The sequence below is a fragment of the Polypterus senegalus genome, chromosome 1 (assembly GCF_016835505.1).
Source record: "Polypterus senegalus isolate Bchr_013 chromosome 1, ASM1683550v1, whole genome shotgun sequence".
NCBI classification, from domain to species: Eukaryota; Metazoa; Chordata; class Cladistia; order Polypteriformes; family Polypteridae; genus Polypterus; species Polypterus senegalus.
The window spans coordinates 201,813,346-201,834,697 of record NC_053154.1 but is presented as its reverse complement, the minus strand read 5'-3'; the positions used below and the strand labels follow the sequence as shown (position 1 = coordinate 201,834,697).

The 21,352-nt window shown below is 40.1% G+C and overlaps 1 protein-coding gene across 1 annotated transcript in view; it reads left to right on the top strand.

Moving 5' to 3' along the window:
• Positions 1–21,352, top strand: part of ash1l (ash1 (absent, small, or homeotic)-like (Drosophila)) — a 282,409-nt gene that overhangs the window by 77,902 nt on the left and 183,155 nt on the right.

Sequence of the window (21,352 nt, the reverse complement as noted above, 5' to 3'; positions counted from 1 at the left end):
CTTTGTAATGGCACTCGACTGTCTGTTAGCACCATTCACCGTAATGTACTGGAGTGTAAAACTATCACATCTGCAACCTCACAAACTGTCCTTATTCCCCGGATATGCCTGACCCCGTCAGATTCAAATTTGCCTTTTACTTTTACCCGAAGACAATTTCCTGTTTGATTGGCATTTGCGATGACAATTAATAAGGCACAAGGACAAACGGACAAACTTTCAAAAAGATATGCCTGTATCTGCCAAAACCAGTCTTCACTCACGGACAATTATATGTTGCCCTCTCCAGAGTTCCATCTTTTCATTCACTTTCTGTTGTTTCCTCAAACCCTCCCTTTTTTGACAACTGTGTCTTTCCAGAAGTGTTCAACCATCAATAAATAATTATGCGGCCTTTGTTATGCCGCGGGTTCACTATTGTGTTGTATTTTGTGCTCTCCAGAGTTCCATCTTTTCATTCACTTACTGTTGTATTCTCACACCAACCCGTTTTAGACAACTGTGTCTTTCCAGAAGTGTTTAGCATTCAATAAATAATTATGCATGAGATTGAGTGTGTGTCTACCCGGCACAGAGAGGTGTGGGTAAGCCATTAAACCCCTTTCGGGCTGCAAACCGTGGAATTCCCACTAAGTGCGACTCATATGCTCCCACTGATTTCGTCCCTTCCCTTTGTACACACCCTCCTCCCACCTCGCTACTACCGTGGTCGGGTGTCTTGGTCGATTATATATAGAAAAGCAGCCAAAACCGCACAGAGCAATGAAAAGTCTACGTAGGTCACAGGTGCATCTGGACTGTGTACAGACGACAACGACTCAAGTGACGAGTTCGAGGTGCGCACATGAGCAGGCAGTGCATACTGAACGAGAAATCAGCAGACTAGCATGACGGAGGGAGTGGAATGGACGTCCTTCTCCTCTCTTCCCATTCCACCCTCCGTGCCTGAGTCACGTACAATTGTGTGTTGGTTCGTTCCATGCATTGTTACAATGTTGCTTTTCTTGCTGATTTATTACATTACCGATTTTTCAAATGTTAATTTTCTCCCTGTGCTTAAAAATCATTAAAAAACGGCCTGATTATGCGGCGTAAGGTACACCGCGGGTTGGCTAGTTTTCTATATTTCTGCGCAAATATGTCCTAAAACATCATCAGATTTTCACTCAAGTCCTAAAAGTAGATAAAGAGAAACCAGTTAAACAAATGAGACAAAAATATTTATTATTATTATTATAAATTTATTTATTTAGGAAAATTATCGAATCTATACTAATAAAAGGCAAAGCCCTCACTCACTCACTCACTCACTCACTCACTGACTCATCACTAATTCTCCAACTTCCCGTGTGGGTGGAAGGCTGAAATTTGGCAGGTTGATTCCTTACAGCTTCCTTACAAAAGTTGAGCAGGTTTTATATCGAAATTCTACCCGTAATGGTCATAACTGGAAGCAGTTTTTCTCCATTTACTGTAATGGAGATGAGCTTCAACGCCGTGGGGCGGAGTTTCGTGTGACATCATCATGCCTCCCACGTAATCACGCAGTACATAGAAAACCAGGAAGAGCTCAAAAAAGCGCTTAAGAAAACATGCATTATATAATTGAGAAGGCAGCGAAACAATAAGAAGCGAGCGAGTGACATATACAACCATATTCATGAATTCTGCTACTTCGGAAACAAAGCACGATGTAAACCTACACTTTAAATTAAGTTCATAGACAGGCTGCCGCTGGCGTTTGTAATTTAGTGCCTGCCCATATAAGGCCGTCCGTCAGCGGCAATCCAATAGCAAACTCCCACTAAATATTCACGGGTGAAGGACTGTGCTTATGGAGAGGAAGATGAGATGGTCAGGGTGGTGTTTGACACAAACTCAGCGAAACTGCGAGAGAAAGTTTTAAGTGCCAGGACTAAGGTAACATTAAATAAAGCTATGGACATAGCACGAGATGGCACCAGCACAGCTGGGAACCTTCGATGCAAGTACACCGAGTGGCTCACGTGAACTGACGCGTGCACAGATAAAAGCAACAGTTCCAAAGAGCTGAACAAAACCGAATTGAAAAGGCAGCAAAAATATGAAGCGCCTGATAAGCATATTCATAAATGCAGCTACTGTGGAAACAAAGCACACGGTGGAAAAAGTCAATGTCCCGCTAAAGGAAGACAGTGTAAAAAACCCGTGCATGCAGTGTGTCAGGTCTCAGATAAAGAAGACGACGAGCTGTTTATTGATGCAGTAAGAAACGAATCGATGAATGAAACCTGTCATCTTTACAACGATTGACAAACACGGAATGTAACTTGAACACAACACATCGCACAAATACGACCTGATTGAAAGAAATAATGATAATCAAATCCTTGATGACAGCAACATTCAATAACACTCACAAAACAATTACTGTATATTGACAATCATGTTACGTTATTTTTAAAATGTTCCCTTTTCTTTTTCATAACTTCTACTTCTCCACTGCGATACGCGGTATATATTTAAATGTATATATATACCCCTATCTACAGTACATACTCAAGATAGACAAGCCACATGCTGTGGCTCAATTGTAGAGTCTTCGCCTCTAATGCCGACATTGAGGTTCGATTCCCGAGGGGATGCACTGAGTATGTACGCTACTGATTCATTTTACCTTCGCATCTCCTTGGTTTGGGACGTATGAAAAATATTCGGTTAACGCAGAATCATGTTACGTTATTTTAAAATGTTTCCCTTTTATTAGCACAAGCACAGCTGAGAAGCTTCGATGCATGTACTCCATAACGCGCTAAAAAATAACGCATTTAATCACACTTTCAATTCCAAGCAAACGGGAACTTTTGTCAATGCATGATTTCCTGGTACATCCATTACACTGATGCACACATCACAGCTACAAAAATGTTAGAGTCGGAATAAAGCGCGTTCCTACGACTGATCATTTCGACTACCCGAAGCCTTGATAAAAGCATGGTTTTGTGCACACTGAAAAGCAAGCAAAATTAGATGCATTACAGAAAGCAGACTTTGTGGCTCTTACTGGGGATCATTGGACTTCCGTGACCGTTAGTAATTCTAATTACATCTAATTATAAAATGTTCAATGATCACACTGTTTTAGCCTAATGTACAAAATAATTTTGGCTAAGGTTACTCAGAGTTTAAAGATTAAGTTGGTCAAATTACCTTTTATGTTTCTGACTTATTTTTTTAAGAAGAAAAACTGCACTTTATGTTGAAATTTTGGTTATTATTATTTAAAGACAATACTATTCTGAAAATCTACTTAAAGTACTTAAACTACCACTTTATTTTTAAGTCTGCCCAATTTTAACCAGGGATGATATTTTTGTTTCTGTTTTGAATTCAAATGCAGTTTAAAGGCTTTTTTTTTTTCAGAAATTAAAACAGCTTCAGTTTACAATATTCATGTACATGTCTATTATTTGATTCTGTCGCCCACTAAAACACTTTTAAATTAAAAAAAAACAACATTTGCTATTTGGGGCACGTGTGCGATTACATACGATTAATCAAGATTAATTCTTACACAGCCTCTAATTAATTGGATTAATTTTTTAATCGAGTCCCACCTAATATATATATATATGTGGATATATATATGTAGATTTGTATATATATGTGTATATACAGTATATATGTAGATATGTATATGTGTATATACAGTATGTATATATACAGTATGTATATATATGTATGTGTGTATATGTATATATATATAACTGTGTATATATATATGTGTATAGATGTATATATATATATATATATATATTTATATATATATGCCAGCAACACTCATGACAATGACAAAACAATTACATTGTCAATCATGTTACGTTATTATTAAAATGTTTCCTTTTCTTTTACTTCTCCGCTGCCAATCGCAGGTATTTTGCTATATATATATATATATATATATACAGATATATATATATATATACAGATATATATAAATATATATATATATATACAGATATATATATATATATATATATATACAGATATATATAAATATATATATATATATATATATAAATAGATAGATATGACAACAACACTCAATATCAATGACAAAACAATTACATTAACAATCATCTTACGTTATTTTTAAAATGTTTGCTTTTCATTTTCATAACTTCTTTAACACACTACTTCTCCGCTGCGAAGCGCGGGTATTTTGCTAGTATTACATATTTGTGAGTGGCAAACGTATGTGAACCTTTGCTTTCAGTATCTTATGTGATCACCCTTTTCAGCAATAACTGCAACTAAACGTTTCCGGTAACTTTTGATCATTCCTGCACACCGGCTTGGAGGAATTTTAGCCCATTCCTCCGTACAGAACAGCTTCAACTCTGGAATGTTGGTGGGTTTCGTCCTATTAACTGCTCGCTTCAGGTCCTTCCACAACATTTCGATTGGATTAAGATCAGGACTTTGACTTGGCCATTCCAAAATATTAACTTTATTCTTCTTTAACCATTCTTTGGTAGAAGGACTTGTGTGCTTAGGGTTGTTGTCTTGCTTGCTGCATGACCCACCTTCTCTTGAGATTCAGTTCATGGACAGATGTCCTGACATTTTCCTTTAGAATTCTCTGATATAATCCAGAATTCATTGTTCCATCAATGAAGGCAAGCTGTCCTGGCCCAAATGCAGCAAAACTGGCCAAAACCATGATACTACCACCACCATGTTTCACAGGTAGGATAAGGTTCTTATTTTGGAATGCAATGTTTTTCTTTCTCCAAACATAACGCTTTTCATTTAAACCAAAAAGTTCTATTTTGGTCTCATCCATCCACAAAACATTCTGGTTTGTCCATGTGTTCTTTAGCAAACTGCAGACGAGCAGCAATGTTTTTTTTGGAGAGCAGTGGCTTTCTCCTTGCAACCCTGCCATGCACACCATTGTTTTTCAGTGTTCTTCTGATGGTGGACTCATGAACATTAGCCAATGTGAGTGAGGCTTTCAGTTGCTTAGAAGTTGCCCCGAGGTCCTTTGTGACCTCGCCGACTATTACACGCCTTGCTCTTGGAGTGATCTTTTTTGGTCGACCACTCCTGGGAAGAGTAACAATGGTCTTGAATTTCCTCCATTTGTACACAATCTGTCTGACTGTTGATTGGTAGAGTCCAAACTCTTTTTAGAGATGGTTTTGTAACCTTTTCCAGCCTGATGAGCATCAACAACTCTTTTTCTGAGGTCCTCAGAAATCTCCTTTGTTCATACCATGATACACTCCCACAAACGTGTTGTGAAGAGCACGTGACTCCTGACTCTTAATTTCACCTTCAAACTAACTGCTAATCCTAGAGGTTCACATGCTTTTGCCACTCGCAAATATGTAATATTCGATCATTTTCTTCAATAAATAAATGGCCAAGTATAATATTTTTGTCTCATTTATTTAACTGGTTTCTCTTTATCTACTTTTAGGACTTGAGTGAAAATCTGATGATGTTTTAGGTCATATTTATGCAGAAATATAGAAAATTCTAAAGGGTTCACAAACTTTCAAGCACAACTGTAGGTGTGTGCTATGGCCTGATGTGTGTTTAGGGGTTTTGTCTGCACTCTCCATATATGCTCCCACCCAGAGCTGAACTTTAGCATAACTTTGCACACCACCTGTTGTAGAAGATTTTGAAATTAAAAAGGAACAGATTCTCTGTATTGAGACAGATAATGGTTCTAATATGTTAAGCATAATTGAGAAAATGAATAAAGTAGATGGAGAAAGTAACAAACAGATATTAGAGGAAGACAGTTCTGTAAGTTTTTGAGAAAGTGAAATCGAAGAGAATAGTGAAATTTTGGATAACACTGTTGTTCATACTCTGCAACTTGCAATAAGAGATTAATTGAAAGATCACCATGCAGCTACTGGCAAATTTTGACAAATAACTGTTGCAGCCAAGGATCCTAACACAGATGCCATTTTGAAAAGACATGAAAGAATAGCACTTATTTGATGGTAAAGCGTTTGCTTGAACTGAAAGACTTTCTTTAAGAACTGGACAATGAAAATGTGTTATTAACTGAAAGCCAGTGGGCACAAATAAAAGAACTGGAAAGTCTACTTTCTTACCCCTATACTGTCAACCAGGAGGTTTCAATATGATGATATAACACCTGGTAAATTTTTCTTGGAATGAAAGCGCTTGATGTATTGCCTGAACAAAAGTGGAGGGTTAATAGCTGATGCCATTTTATCTTCAATGAAGAAAAGAGAGAGTCTCTTACTGGATAATCAAATCTTGTTAGCTGCTATTTATCTTGTTCAAATGAGCTGAATTTTGTTGAGCAGTGACCATATTGCTAATGGAAAAAAGACACTCTATAATGTAGCAGTTCGCATGAAGGGATTACTGCTACCTGAAACCCCACCACTGGATGAAGCAGTAAACACTGGTAACTCAGGATCATCCTCTTCAAATGAAGAATTAGACTTTGATTCCTTCTTGGACAAAGTGAAAGTTTCAAACCAAAGCGTGAAAGTGAAACGACCAGTAAATGTCCAAATAAAGAGATTCCAGCAGGTGATTTTTAAAATGTTAACAGAAGTTGAAAAGTATGATCGCTCATCGAAACTGACTGTAGAAGAAGCCATCCTTGTTGATCCAGAGATTATTAGTGATGTGGCTAGAACTGTAACAGCAATGCCACCCTCCCAAGTCAGTGTTGAAATACTATTTTCAGCTCTAAAAATAATCGTCAGATTTAAAATGAAAGAGGATCTGGCAAAAGCAATTCTGTTTCTTAGAACACTGCATTGAGTTAATTTTGGATTGCATTTAACAGCTATTCTACTCTACAACTGTATTTCAATTTTAATATATAAACTGTTTTAGGTTTTCCAGCTTTTGTTTTTGTTTTAAAACTACCAAAGAATGTGGTTTATATTTTTTGAGCTGGTAATTTTCCTGTTCCTGATTTTTATGCATGCTACTACTTTATAGCCGCTTGATAAAAACAATAAATAAAACAGTATTGTTATATTTTTTTATCTTTTGTTTAACTGGCCAATACGGTAGAGATTCAGCTTCCTAGCTAGTAGTTCTATGGTTAAATGACGTGTATGTTTCCTTTCTTTAATCAACATGGAAGATACATTAGCATATACAGTATTTTGCGCACCGTAAGGCGCACTGGATTAAAAGGCGCACTCTCAATTGCGGGGCTTATTTCTGTACTTACAGTAAGCCATACATGAGGCGCACTGTATTATTCGGCGCATGCATAAACAAGGTAACAGAAGCAAAACAATGAGTTTAGTTAAACCTTATTCTGCTACATATTTAAAAATACACTCACATTGATTTTTGATCAGTCTGTTGTCACAAATCCATCGAAGTCCTCACCTTCTGTATCTGAATTGAACAGATGGGCAAGTTCGACATCAAACATGCCAGGTTCCCTCTTGTCATTGTTGGAGTCAGTCTCATTGCCGGGTGGCTGTTCAGCAATGATTCCAGCTTTCGCGTAAGCTCGGACAACAGTCGAAGCAGACACCTTAGCCCAGGCATCCATAATCCATTCACATATGGTGGCGTAACTCACCCGGCGCTGCCTCCCAGTCTTAGTAAAGGTGTGTTCGCCGTCTCTCATCCATCGCTCCCATGACGCTCGCAACTTCACTTTGAACGCCCTGTTTACACCGATGTCCAGTGGTTGGAGTTCTTTAGTTAATCCTCCCGGAATGATGGCAAGCTCCGTATTCATTTGCTTCACTTGTTTTTTCACAGTAGCGGTGATATGGGCACGCATGGAGTCGCAGATCAACAAACACGGTGATGCATTGAAAAACCCGCCCGGTCTCTTCACATACACCTCTCTCATTTTCTCCTTGTCCATCCAGCCCTTTGGATTGGCCTTAACAATGACTCCGGCTGGAAACTTTTCTTTTGGCAGCGTCTTCCTCTTAAAAATGACCGTGGGTGGTAGTTTCTGTCCATTACCGTGGCAACCAAGAACAACAGTGAAAGCCGACTTCTCATGCCCCGTGGTGCGTATGGATACCGTGCTGGTCCCCTTTTTCTCCACAGTATGGTTCACGGGGATGTCAAAAGTGAGAGGGACCTCGTCCATGTTGGTGATGTGGTTGGGCAGGATATTTTTGTCAGTAATCTTGTTGCTGCAGTAGGTGCGGAAGATGGTCAGCTTTTCTTTGTAATCCACTGGCAGTTGCTGCGCCACGGTAGTTCGTGCGCGGATGGCGAGATGGCGCCTTTTCATAAAACGAAAGCACCAAGATGGACCTCCTTGAAAGTGTTCGAGCTTCATGTCTTGTGCTATCGTTATTGCCTTCAGTAGAATGGTGACTGTAGAGACGCTTCTCCCGGCTGCTCTTTGTTCAAGAATCCATTGTTCAAGTTGGTCTTCCAACTCTGGCCACCTCACCTTGTTCCCGCGGAAACTGTTTTGTCTTTTTAATTTGGCACAATTCAATCTCCTGCTTCCTCCACTTCCGAACCATAGATTCATTGATTTTGAATTCTCTCGCTGCTGCTCTATTCCCATTTACAACCGCGTAACTGATAGCCTGTAGTTTGAATTGTGCATCGTAAGCATGTCTCTTCTCTGATGCCATTTTCTGGGTCCTTAGCCAAACAAATGTTGTTTCACAGCGCACCAGTAGAACAATATACCTACCTGCCGTAGGCATGGCGGAGGTAAGCGTACGTCTGTGCGTGGCTTTACGTAATGTTCTGCAATTGGTTTATCGCTGCCAGCGTACGTACCGGTAGTGTACGTATTACTACGTCCCTATGTCGGCAGGAAATTGTCCGACAGTCAATCAAGCGGAGCGCTTACTAAAATGCACCACAACATTTTGACAGATTTTGGAACTCCGTGCACACATAAGTTGCACCGAATTTAAAGGCGCACCGTGGATTTTTATTATTAAACAAAATTAAAGGCTTTTAAGTGTGCCTTATAGTGCGCAAAATACGGTATATACAGAGGAGCCAGAGTTGGAGAGTCAGAATCAGAAGTACAGGAAACTAAGAAGTCAGAGTTGGAGTTGAAGAATTTATCTACCAACTCCACAGCCCTGGTAAAAATAGAAAGATAGATAGATACTTTATTAATCCCAAGGGGAAATTCACATAATCCAGCAGCAGCATACTGATTAACAGTGAAATAAAGAAAAATAGAGAAAAAGGTAGAAAGATAAAGACATTCATTGTAACAGAATTTTACCTGTACTAATAGAGGCTTTATTAAAATTAACAATGGGGGAAGTAACATGCTGTAATGGTTTGCGTCCCATTCTATACCTTCCTACTGTATTCTTATTTTAAGGGTATTCCTTTCACATTGCCTATTTTAAGGACAGTTGCCTTTCACTGTAAATAGTAAAGTACTTGATTTTAATATGACAATTCTTCTTTCTTCAGTCTTAACACTATAGAAAACAAAATCAACTTAATTTAATGTAACCTAGACAGATCATTTGATATAGGAATTTTCAAAAGTAGTGCAAGGATTTTTTGTTGCACTGTTGGAATGTTGAGTGAATTTGAATTGTTTTGTACATTCCTTCTACATTCTAGCAGATGCTATACAGCAAATCCTAGAGCTCCTGCAGAGATTTCTTTACATGGTACATAACATAAATAAATCCAGGTACTTTTTTGTTTCAATCAATAATGTTGTTGTGAGTCCTTATGGAAGCAAATTAGGCAATTCACTATGGCTTTGTATATTGCTAGGGACATCATGGGGGTTCGTGGTAGGATTGGCACTTCGGCCACCGTAAAAATAAATTTCATGCAGCTCTGAGACGACAGACAGGACTGCTTTCTGCTCTTCGCATTATGAAGGGGATGAGGGAAAACCCTTGGGAACCCCATTCCTGGAAGAGTCAAAACTGTTGGAGAGCCAATGGGGTCAGGCCTGTCGGGGATCAGAACTGATGTGGTGCTGAGCGTCACCTGTGCACGGCAGCACTTGGGTCCCAATTTGAGGTGGCCAATCATGGTAGGCAAGTGGAACGTCTTGTCTCTCCAAAATGATAATCATCTTCTTCTGCTGTTGGAGGAGCTGCATAAACTCTGCATTTCAGTGGCAGCACTCTTTGAGGTGTGCAGACCTGGGGCTGGCCAGGTCTCTGTAGGTGGGTACTCCTTTTATAGGTCTGGTTGCTCTCATACTTGGGGAATAGCTGTTGCTGTAGCAGATCGGTTCCTTTCTATGGTGTCTGATGTCACTCATCTCAATGAGCGTATTATGAGACTCTGATTACAGCAATCTCTGTGTGCCTTATGTGTTGTCTCAGTATATGTTCTGATATTTTATTCACAACTTTGCTTGGTGGTTGATGGGTGTCAGCTAAGTGTCACTCCTCTGGTCATGGGTTATTTCAGTGCAACTACTGGCACTGACAGGGCTGGCCATGGGGATTGTCTCGGTCCCCGTGGGTCTGGAAACTGGTGAAAGTAGCTCCATGTTCATTTGACTTTGAAAAAGGTCAGGGTCTGCAGATCGTTCGATCCTGGTTCCATAACCCTCAGCTGCATCATTGGACTTGGTACTCCATCTAAAAAAAAAAAAAAAAGTGAATTTCCCCTTGGGATTTATAAAGTATCTATCTATCTATCTATCTATCTATCTATCTATCTATCTATCTATCTATCTATCTATCAATACTGGTGGTGCGGTGAAGGAGATTGATCACATCCTCATGGGAAGACACTTGAGACTCTTACAAAATTGCAGGTTTTGCAGAAGTGCTCAGTTTGTGACTTCTGACCACAGACATGTTACTACGCTGAAGATCCAGCTTAGGTTGAGTAGACAAGATCAAGCTGTTTCTGACAAGTTTGCATGCAGTTTGTGTGAGGAATGTACAAACTTGGGTGCAACTGCCAATCCTATTATGTACTGAGGGTTGTGTAACCAATGTCCCGAGACGGAGGTGTTTTATCTCGCACGGCACTCTGGATATCATTGAAAAGAGTCGCAGTGCAAGGCTTGATGGCAACTCCAGTCTGTACTGGGAACTGAGAAGGATGGCTTCTGGCTGCAATGGCTCTGAGGGCAAATAAGGAGGCATTTGTTAGATGAATCTGTGGGCAAGGGACATACCATCTATGGTCTAGTGACCCATGAAGCATTACGCATATCAAAATCTGTTCCTTGGAGAGTCACAGTCATGACAGCTGATGGAACAGTCCTTATAGATGACACTGCAGTTGTGACCCACTGGGCTGCCAGCTTTGAGCAGCTGTTTAAACTGATCCTCAAGCTAGTACGTTGGATATCTCTGGGTCCATGTGTTAATATGTCACATCTCACCTGCACTATTTAACCCAGCGTATGTGCTTCTGGGGGAATGGAGGGGCTGGTGCGTTTTTGAGGGAGTGTGTTCGGGTGTGAAACGGGAGCGAGGAAGCTGCTGAACGCCTCTAATAAATGTTATCAACAATTAAACGTTGTGTTTATTTCAGTTTAATATGGTAGCAGAGGATGGTTCATAAGGATGGCAGCTAGTTATAAAGTCCCGCCGAAGTTTGATGAAGCCAGACCGTACGAGTGCTGGAAAAATGAAATCAATGTCTGGACGCGAGTTACCGACCTTGACAGAAAGAAACAAGCACTTGCTGTTGCTTTGGGGCTTGAAGGGAGAGTCCGTGAAACCGCGATGGAAATACCTGTGGAAGATTTGGATAGTGATAGCGGTATGACGACGTTAATGGCGAAGCTTGACGCCGTGTTTCTAAAAGAGGAAAAGGATCGCGCATATGAAGCGTATTCTTATTTTGATGGCATAACGAAGAGCAGTTCAGTTTCCATGGCGGACTACATAATTGACTTTGAACAGCGTTATAACCGCATGAAAAAGTATAATATGACGCTTCCTGATGCTGTGTTGGCTTTTAAGCTTTTAGATACGGCTTGCCTCGATGAACAAAGCAGACAGCTAGCTCCGACGGCCTGTACAGAATTAAAGTTCTCCTCCATGAAGTCGGCTCTCAAGAGGATTTTTGGAAGGAAAACTACAGGATCATTGAATGGAATACAAGTGAACCAAGAATCTGCGTTTTTCACAGAACAAAGACTGCAAGGCAGAGGGAAACGGAACGTGATGTTGCAAAGTGGACTACAAAAGCAGCCATTACAGGGAACTAATCCACTGGATAAGTTTGGTAAGAGATCCAGATGTGCTATTTGCCAGTGTACATTTCATTGGGCTAAAGACTGTCCTCATAAGAAAACTGAACAAGTGCGAAAAACTGAAGATGCAAATGTAGAAGAGTGTAATATCACATTGTACATAAAGGCCTCCATGTCAGATGCTGAGATATTTATGACTGAATCATTGGGATCAGCGATTATTGACACGGCTTGTACTCGTACTGTGTGTGGGGAAAAATGGCTAGAAAACTATATTGACGGCCTCACTCAAGAACAAGTGAACCAACTGATGCAAACAGAAACTCAAAGTTGCAGAATATTTCGGTTTGGCAATGGGAATCTGGTGTATTCCACAAGAAATGTTAAACTACCAGCTAAAATAGGATTGACAAAATGCAACATTGAAACTGAAGTTGTCAAGGTTGACATTCCACTTCTGCTGAGTAAAACGTCACTGAAGAAGGCAGGAACCATTCTGAACATGAAAAAGGACAGTGCAGTGATGTTCAAACAATCCATTACTCTTGAATTTACTAGTTCTGGACATTACTGTGTAGACATCAGAGACAAAGAAGCTAAAAAACCTCAAAGTGAAGAGGAGGTCCTTACAGTGACAGAAAATATGTCTACAGATGAGAAATGCAGAGTCCTTCTGAAGCTCCATAAGCAGTTCGGTCATGCATCAGCAGACAGACTACAGAGACTTATTCACAGTTCAGGAAATAAGGACAAAGAATGCTGTACTATTCTACAACAAATAGTAAATGACTGTGAAATATGCAAGAAGTACAAAAGGACAAAGCCAAAGCCTGCTGTTGGGTTACCTTTAGCTTCAGAGTATAACGAGACTGTGGCGGTGGATCTACACGAGTTAGAGCCAGGTGTGTGGTATCTTCACATAATCGATCACTTTACACAGTTCAGCGCTGGAAACATTGTGACTACAAAAAAGTCATCTGAAATTGTAAACTCCTTCATTCACACTTGGATTAGTGTTCATGGCGCCCCTCAGAGGCTGTACAGCGACAACGGAGGTGAATTCAATAGTGAAGAGATCAGAGACATGGCTGAGAACTTTAACATTGAGACAAGAACAACAGCAGGATACAGTCCCTGGAGCAACGGACTACTCGAGAGACATAATCAGACACTGACAGAAATCATCCTGAAGGTCAAACGAGAGAATGGATGTGAGTGGCACACTGCCCTTGATTGGGCCCTCATGGCTAAGAACAGTATGTTAAACGTTCATGGCTACAGTCCGTATCAGTTGGTGTTTGGACGAAATCCTAATCTTCCTTCTGTGATAGTCGATAAACCACCTGCTTTAGAAGGCACTACTATGAGTGCTAGAATGGGAGAACATATTTCTGCCTTACATGCTTCCAGGAAAGCATTCACAGAAGCTGAGTCTTCTGAGCGGATAAGAAGGGCAATACGTAAGCAGCTCAGGCCCACTGATGAAATGTATGTGACCGGAGACAAGGTATATTAAAAAAGAGGGGACTGTCCAGAGTGGAAGGGACCAGGGGTAGTTATTGGTCAGGATGGAGCTGTGGTGTTTATAAGAGATGGGGGGATTCTTGTAAGAGTGCATCAATCCAGGCTCTGTAAGATAAACACGCAGGATCAGGAATCTCAGGATGAGCAAACTGTGAAAGACAACAGGCAGAAAAAAAAAAAAAAACAGCTTAAGCAATGTAGCAGTAAGCTCGGATAGTGAAGAAAATACAGACAGCGAACAGGAAACAATTGGTGACAGGGAGGTAAATAAAGGAGAAGTGGTTCATCCTAGTATGACACAAATGGAAACAGATCACATTGTTTGTGATAAACCTGCCTCTCCCATTAATGTAAAGATTAAGAAGGGACAAACTGTGACCTTTATGAAGCAGGATGGTGGTGGTCTACACAAAGCAAGGGTCTTAAGTAGAGCAGGCAAAGCTTCTGGAAAATACAAAAGCTGATATAATTTGCAACATATTGAACCTGATGGCAGTGATGGGCAAAAGGAGCCAGTAGATTTATCATGTGTTGATAATCTTAACATTGAATCACCTGTTAGGGAGAGTGATGTGCTTATAACAAAAGACATTTCATTTGATGTGGCTAAGCGGGATGAAATCATGAATTGGTATAAAAACAATGTTTTTGAAGAAGTTCATGATGTAGGTCAAAAGTGTGTCTCTACCAGATGGGTCTGTAGTCTCAAAGAAACTCCCAATGGCATTGTGCCCAAGGCAAGACTCGTAGCTAGAGGTTTTGAAGAGCTTAATATTCACGAGCTGCAGAAAGATTCTCCAACTTGTGCTTCTGAGTCTCTTAGACTATTGTTAGCAGTAATCTGTCAAAACAAATGGCACGTCCATTCTATGGACATCAAATCTGCTTTCTTACAGGGCATGCAGTTGTCCAGAGAAATTCATATCCGGCCTCCTGCTGAAGCAGAAAAGACAAATATTGTATGGAAACTCAACAAGTGTGTTTACGGCCTTGCTGATGCATCACTGTATTGGTACAATAAGGTGAAAGAAATCATGCTGAGTACAGGTGGTAAAATGTCCAAAGTAGATCCAGCAGTATTCTACTGGTTGGATGGGCAGTGTAAGGTTACTGGAGTACTTGCATGTCATGTTGATGATTTTCTTTGGGCAGGCTCACAAAACTTCTCAAAAGATGTGATTCCTACGCTTAAGTCTGCATTTCAGGTGGGGCGTGAGGAACATGAAAATTTCTGCTATGTGGGAATGGACTTTGTTACTTTTAATGGTGAAATTCATGTTCATCAGCATAGTTATATGGAAAACTTACAGCCAATTCCCCTACAAGCAGTGCGTGCCCTGCAGAGAGATGCCTCTGTTAATGAGACTGAAAAAGAGCAACTTAGGTCAAAAATTGGACAGATATTGTGGGTTGCAAAACAAACCAGACCAGACATCATGTTTGATGTAAGCAGATTGGGGTCAAATATAAAAGATGCCACAGTTTAGTCAATTCACGAGATAAATAAGGTCATTAGAAAGCTTAAATCTGAAAAAGTCACTCTCAGGTTTCAGCATTTGGGAAACAATGATGCTCTGAATCTGACAGTTTTCAGTGATGCCTCCCTAGGAAATCTTCCTGATGGGGGTACACACGGGGGAATATTAATTGGTCTCATGGAGAAGGAGGGAAGTTTTCTCCCCTCTTCTGGCAGTCTAAGAGAATCAGACGTGTGGTGAGGAGCACTCTGGCAGGGGAAACTCTAGCTCTGTCAGATGGAATAGATAATGCTATCTTTCTGGCGACCCTCTTTTCTGAGCTTCTGGGGGAATGGAGGGGCAGGTGCGTTTTTGAGGGAGTGTGTTCGGGTGTGAGACGGGAGCGAGGAAGCTGCTGAACGCCTCTAATAAATGTTATCAACAATTAAACGTTGTGTTTATTTCAGTTTAACACCATGGTCCTTGAGTCTGATCCTTCAATTAGCTGTGAACCACCCATTCTCACTGAGATTGCACAGTTGGTGAACCAGCTGAGGGTAGAGAAGGCTGCAAGGATCTGTGTTATCCAGATTAAACATCTCCAGGCTGGTGGTAAGGCTGTCCTCCTGGTATTGCAAGCAATCTGCTTCCATTTGGGAGATGGCCAACTAACTGGAAAACAGAACTTGTCGTTCCCTATCTGGAAAGAGATGGGTGATCGCCTGGGTTGCGGCAACTACAAGGGGATATCACTGCGTTCTGTCCCAGTAAAGTCCTTGCTAGGGTCATTCCTCAATAGGATACATGATCAGTTGCTCACCTACCAGCAACTGGAACAGTCTGATTTTATGCCTAAGAAGTCTACCATCTACCACATGCTGGCACTGAGAGCTCTCATGGAGCACAAATATGAATATTGGCAGAGTTTCTTTGCAGCCTTTGTCGATTTTCGTAAAGCGTTTCACTTAGTTGATCGAGCTGCTGTATGGGAAATCCTAAGACTTCACGGGATCCCCTCAAGGTTGCTGAATATCATCACTTGTACTGTGAGTGCTGTGCAGAATGGATGTGTTTTTCCCAGTCGATTGTAGGAATTGTCAGGGGTGTGTTCTTGCTCCTACTCTGTTCAGTGCTTGCCTGAACTGGGTGTTGGGCAAGGTCGTGGGGTCCAGCAGCTATGGGGCATCTGTTGGTAAAGAAAGATTCACTGATCTTGACTTTGCTGACAGTGCTGTGATCTTCACGGAGTCAATGGAGGCTCTAATTGGGGCTCTCGAGAGACTGAGCGAGTGTCCAAAATAAAAACAACGATCCAGGCCTTTAATGACCTCTTAGGCACAGTCGTGTGTCTGTCTGCAGAGAGAGTGACGACCTTGTCAAGAGGTTTATTTACCTCAAAAGTGACATTCCTATCTCTGCTGACCCTTCCTATGAAATCAGTACATGGATTGGGAGAGCATGTGGGGTCATGAAGTCGATGGAAAAGGGTGCGTCTCGCTCCCAACATCTTTGCAAAAGGACGAATGTCCAAGTCTTTAGAGTCCTGGTGCTTCCTGTCTTACTGTAGGTTTGTGAGACATGGCCGCTATCCAGTGACCTAAGACGAAGACTGGACTCCTTCGGTACTCTGTCTCTTCGGACTTTGTGTCGATTGAGCAGTTGCTCATGGAGTCCCGAATGAGACACATTACCTGCATTGTGAGGGAGCATCAGTTACGGCACTATGGCCATGTAGCACGATTCCCCGAGGGTGATCTGGCTCGCAGGATCCTCATTGTTGACGACCCAAGTAGCTAGACCAGGCCAAGGGGATGCCCAGGTAACACCTGGCTGTGGCATATAGAGGGTCATTTCCGGAGGGTGTGACTGGACTGGGTGTCTGCCTGGGGGTTGCCTGCCAGGAGCTGTTTTGTCGTGTGGTGTGTACAGCAATGCGCTGTACCAGTCAGTGCATGCTCCCCCACTTGACCTGAAAAGAAAATCTAATTGTTTTGTATTGTAAACTGAATACCTATTTTTCAACATTTTAAAGATAAATAATACCATTGCTCTTCAATGATATAGGGAGTTAATTTAAAACATTTTCAATTAACAGAAGTTATTGAATTCTAATTAAGTAACTTATTTGAATGAAATCTTCTGCCACCAACCCCTCTAGGATCGGGATTAACTGGTAGAAAATAACCAAAGTTATGGACTGACTGTTGCAGTTTAAATAAAAAAAATAAATTAAATGAAGAAGAAAGTTAATTCTGTAATGAAAATAAAAATAGGCTTGAATGTTTTCATCACTTTCTTAAGATTTTAAGCTGTGTTTTGTTTTTCAGCTTTGAATTCATTTTTAGCTTTTAAAATGATCATTACAGTTATTGGATGCGTGATTTAACATACAATGCTGAGTATACAGTAATCCCTCGCTACTTTGCAGTTCACTTTTTGTGGATTCACGACTTCGCGGGTTTTTAAATATAGTAGTAGTATTTACTAGTCTAAGAACAACAAAACAAGTTTGATGACTAAGTGTGTTGTAACACGAGCTGTGATTGGGAGGGAGACGACAAATCACAGCTTCCCGCTTTCTAATCGGGCCCGTGATTGGTGCTTTGATTGATGCCCAGATCCCACAGCATCTCCCCTTGTCTCTCTGTCACGGCCATTTTGCTTCAAGCTTTCTCGCCGAGCGGTTTACTTTACACTTTACTGTTTGTGATTTTTTTTGTGGTTTCTTTGTGTTGAACTTCGCTTCAATTTTCACCCCCTGCAATGGCTCCCAAATGTGCTCCTTCTTCCAAGGCTGGTGCTGAGCCTAAACGCCGTTCGATCGGTCCAATTTTGCAACAAGGTCGGCGATGTCATGACCGCCTACAAGCTGCTCTTCGACCGGAAAAAGAAGCAGCGGCAGCAACTGCCGATCACAATGTTTTTGCAGCCTCGCAAAAAAGAGCCAGTTCCTACTACTACTACGGATACACCTTTGAAAACCTTGGAAGAGGTTCCACAGGAAATGTTAGGTAGGTCTCTGTTATTAATAGAGTAAAGGGTGGGTTGTAAACAGTACATGGAGGGTTTAAAAACATCCAAATACACGTTAAATAATTAAATAAATATGGTGTCCCTACTTCGCGGAAATTCAGTTATTGCGGCCGGCCTTGGAACCTATCTCCCGCGATAAACGAGGGATTACTGTATAGCATATAGGTAATGCTAAAGGCTTGGTGTCTTTAAATGTGTCATAGTCTTTAGATTTGCTTTGTACTTCATTTCCCATGAGGTTTTAAAGTTTGATTTTTAAAGTTTGTAAATATGGTATCATGAATAAATTATAGGTATGTTTTTAAGTAGTACTACAGTATGTGAGCACTATTTATGGATTTTAATTCTGTACTGTTTATTTCCTGGTTGTGGTGATTGCTGTATTGTATCCAGGTTGAACATTTGGTGGGTATCAAAACTTTCCCTTTTAATGGCAGCTTAAGGAAGTGAAGCATTTTTTTAACCTGGATATACTGCTTTTTGTTTGGTTTTTCTGTGCCACCTTTTAGTTATTTGTTTATTGGGTGTCACTTAGTAGCCGTTCATACACACCTTGCTGACAGTATACCACCATCTTCCAAAGTTATTTGTGTATATTGCAATAAACCCACAAGTCAGTCAAGTAATAATGGTATTTTTACAAACCCAGGGGTTCCTTCTTTGAAATAAATTGTAAGGTTGCCTGTTGTCTGCTCTCTGTCATTAGTAAAATATGCAATTTATACACATATATGCTGAGAAGAGCAACGCCTCACAGCTTGAATGAATCTGCTTTCATCAAAGAACCCACCTTTTTCGAACCACATACAGTGGAAGACTTATTAACCCTGGATGGCTGAATATCACACATTTCCAGTAAATCATCATTGTCAATGATTAGTTACTTGTACTACATGTCACAGCTATTACAGGAAATATATTATGTATGTGACAGGTAATCTTCACACATTATACACAAGCTTCTGTGAGTGCATGCAGATTATTTAGTTGATGTGCATGTGACTTGGAAGTTTGTATAAGGAGAATGTCATCATTGTCTTATTCTTCAAATAAACAGAAAACATAAGGTTGAGAAAGTCCTAGAAAAGTTATAAAATGTGAAGACCTTGAGTCACAGTTTTGACTCTATTAAGAATAATGTGGTTGCTCAAGGTCTCAGTGCTATGCTTGATTTGTAAGTACTGCTTAGTATAATTCTGAAGAGTTTCAGCATACCCTTTTGAAAATTTGACAGAATGTCACTGGCCATGCAAACTTGAAAACACATGGAACCAGTGTTTGATTGAATGTATCTGAATCATACTACAGTACAGTACACCACACTGCCACTCACAGTTTCATGCAGGGACCCATCCTGCCACCCAAAATTTGAATGTCACTTAATCACTCCGCATAAACTTTCATAGGAGATTGTTCTTCGATCGAGTGTCACTGAATCGTGTCATGCCACAGGTCATGTTTTCATGGGGGCACCCCACTTCGATCAAATGTCTCACAATTTTTTTATTTGCAAATTTTCAACTTGTATGCTAAAAATGTACTATTTAGGTTTATTGTGCCCTGTTCAGGGCTACCAGTAAAGGCATTATCCCCCAGCACTGGAAGAGGCTGGTATAAAAAAGTGTGCATGTACAGTGCTTATTTTATTCCAGACGTAATGTGTAAGGAAAAAAGCAACAACACCCACCCATTTTCTAACCCGCTGAATCCGAATACAATCCCGGGCAGGGTGCCAACCCACCGCAGGACACACACAAACACACCAAGCACACACTAGGGCCAATTTAGAATCTCCAATCCACCTAACTTGCATGTCTTTGGATTGTGGGATGAAACCAGGATCGCACGGAGGAAACCCACGCAGACACGGGGAGAACATGCAAACTCCACACGGGGAGGACCCGGGAAGCGAACCCGGCTCTCCTAACTGCGAGGCAGCAGCACTACCACTGCGCCACCGTGCCGCCCCAAAGCAACAACAACAAAATGAAAAAAATAAATAAATAATATATAAAAATAATTACTAAATTAAAACACACTAAACATTTGCAGGGCAACTGCAACAGTAGGCAGGAGAAGATGTTTTACTTGCAACAAAAAATTCCAATCTATTATACAAAATGTACGGGCTCTCTGTGTCTAGTGGTAGACAGAAATACTGGGACTGGCATTATTTTGAAAGCATAAGTACAAAATTATTCATGCAAATAGTTAAAAATTATGTGTTGCTTCAGAGTGATATATAAAGTGTGTGTGTATATACACTCAAAAAAAATAAAAAATATAACTGAAATAATTTTGATTGTTTAAATCCAAGAGACTAAATGTTTCCAAAAACGGGGACAAACGGTATAACTTTGCAAAGCATGAGGATATGTGATCTATACTTGGTACAATAATAGGTGACAGATTGGGACACAGAAAATTGAGTACATGGTTGTTTGTCATAAAATGTCTTGGTTGTGTAAATTAAAATAGTTTTTTTAAGGAGAAATTCCTAAAATGTATACTTTTTTGTATGTAGTTGTATTAGTTGATATTGTTGGGAAATAATTTTATTAATATATAGACTTTCTTTTTAAAATTTGAAGTGTTATGCTCACTGCTCAGTGAGGCTCCATTATTACATACACAGCTTAATAGCTATTTATTGTTTGATATGTAATACAGGTTCAGTAATGCTAAAAACCCTTTAGGTTAAGTACTTCACTTGTTTCGTTAGGCAGTGATCAACATTTTTTTTTAATTATATCATATATCATAATTGCTATAAGGAGATATCTAGAATTAAAATGCTGTTGAAAAAACTGAAACAAAAAGCAGAGTGCAAAAAATAGTACGTTAAAGCGAGTTTGTAGATAAAAAGGTTGACATTATGCACTTTTCCTTGTAAATTTTTATTGCAAATTTAAATTGCTTCTGTTGTGATATCTCAAAACTGTCAATTTAGAGTTCACTGAATCAAAATATAAAAGAACACAATGTGTGTTTCTAGTGGACAACAAACAAAGATAGCTTGATATTATTAATTTTATTTGAAGTGTAAATTGGAGAAAATGCATATAGTACAAAGCTATCATAAATATTTGTATTATGGTCAATTACAGCTTCTTTTTGAACATGCAGTTGTGTCTTAAATAATGCACTGTTTATTTTACAAGGGTTTGGATAGATTGTGGTTTAGTATTTT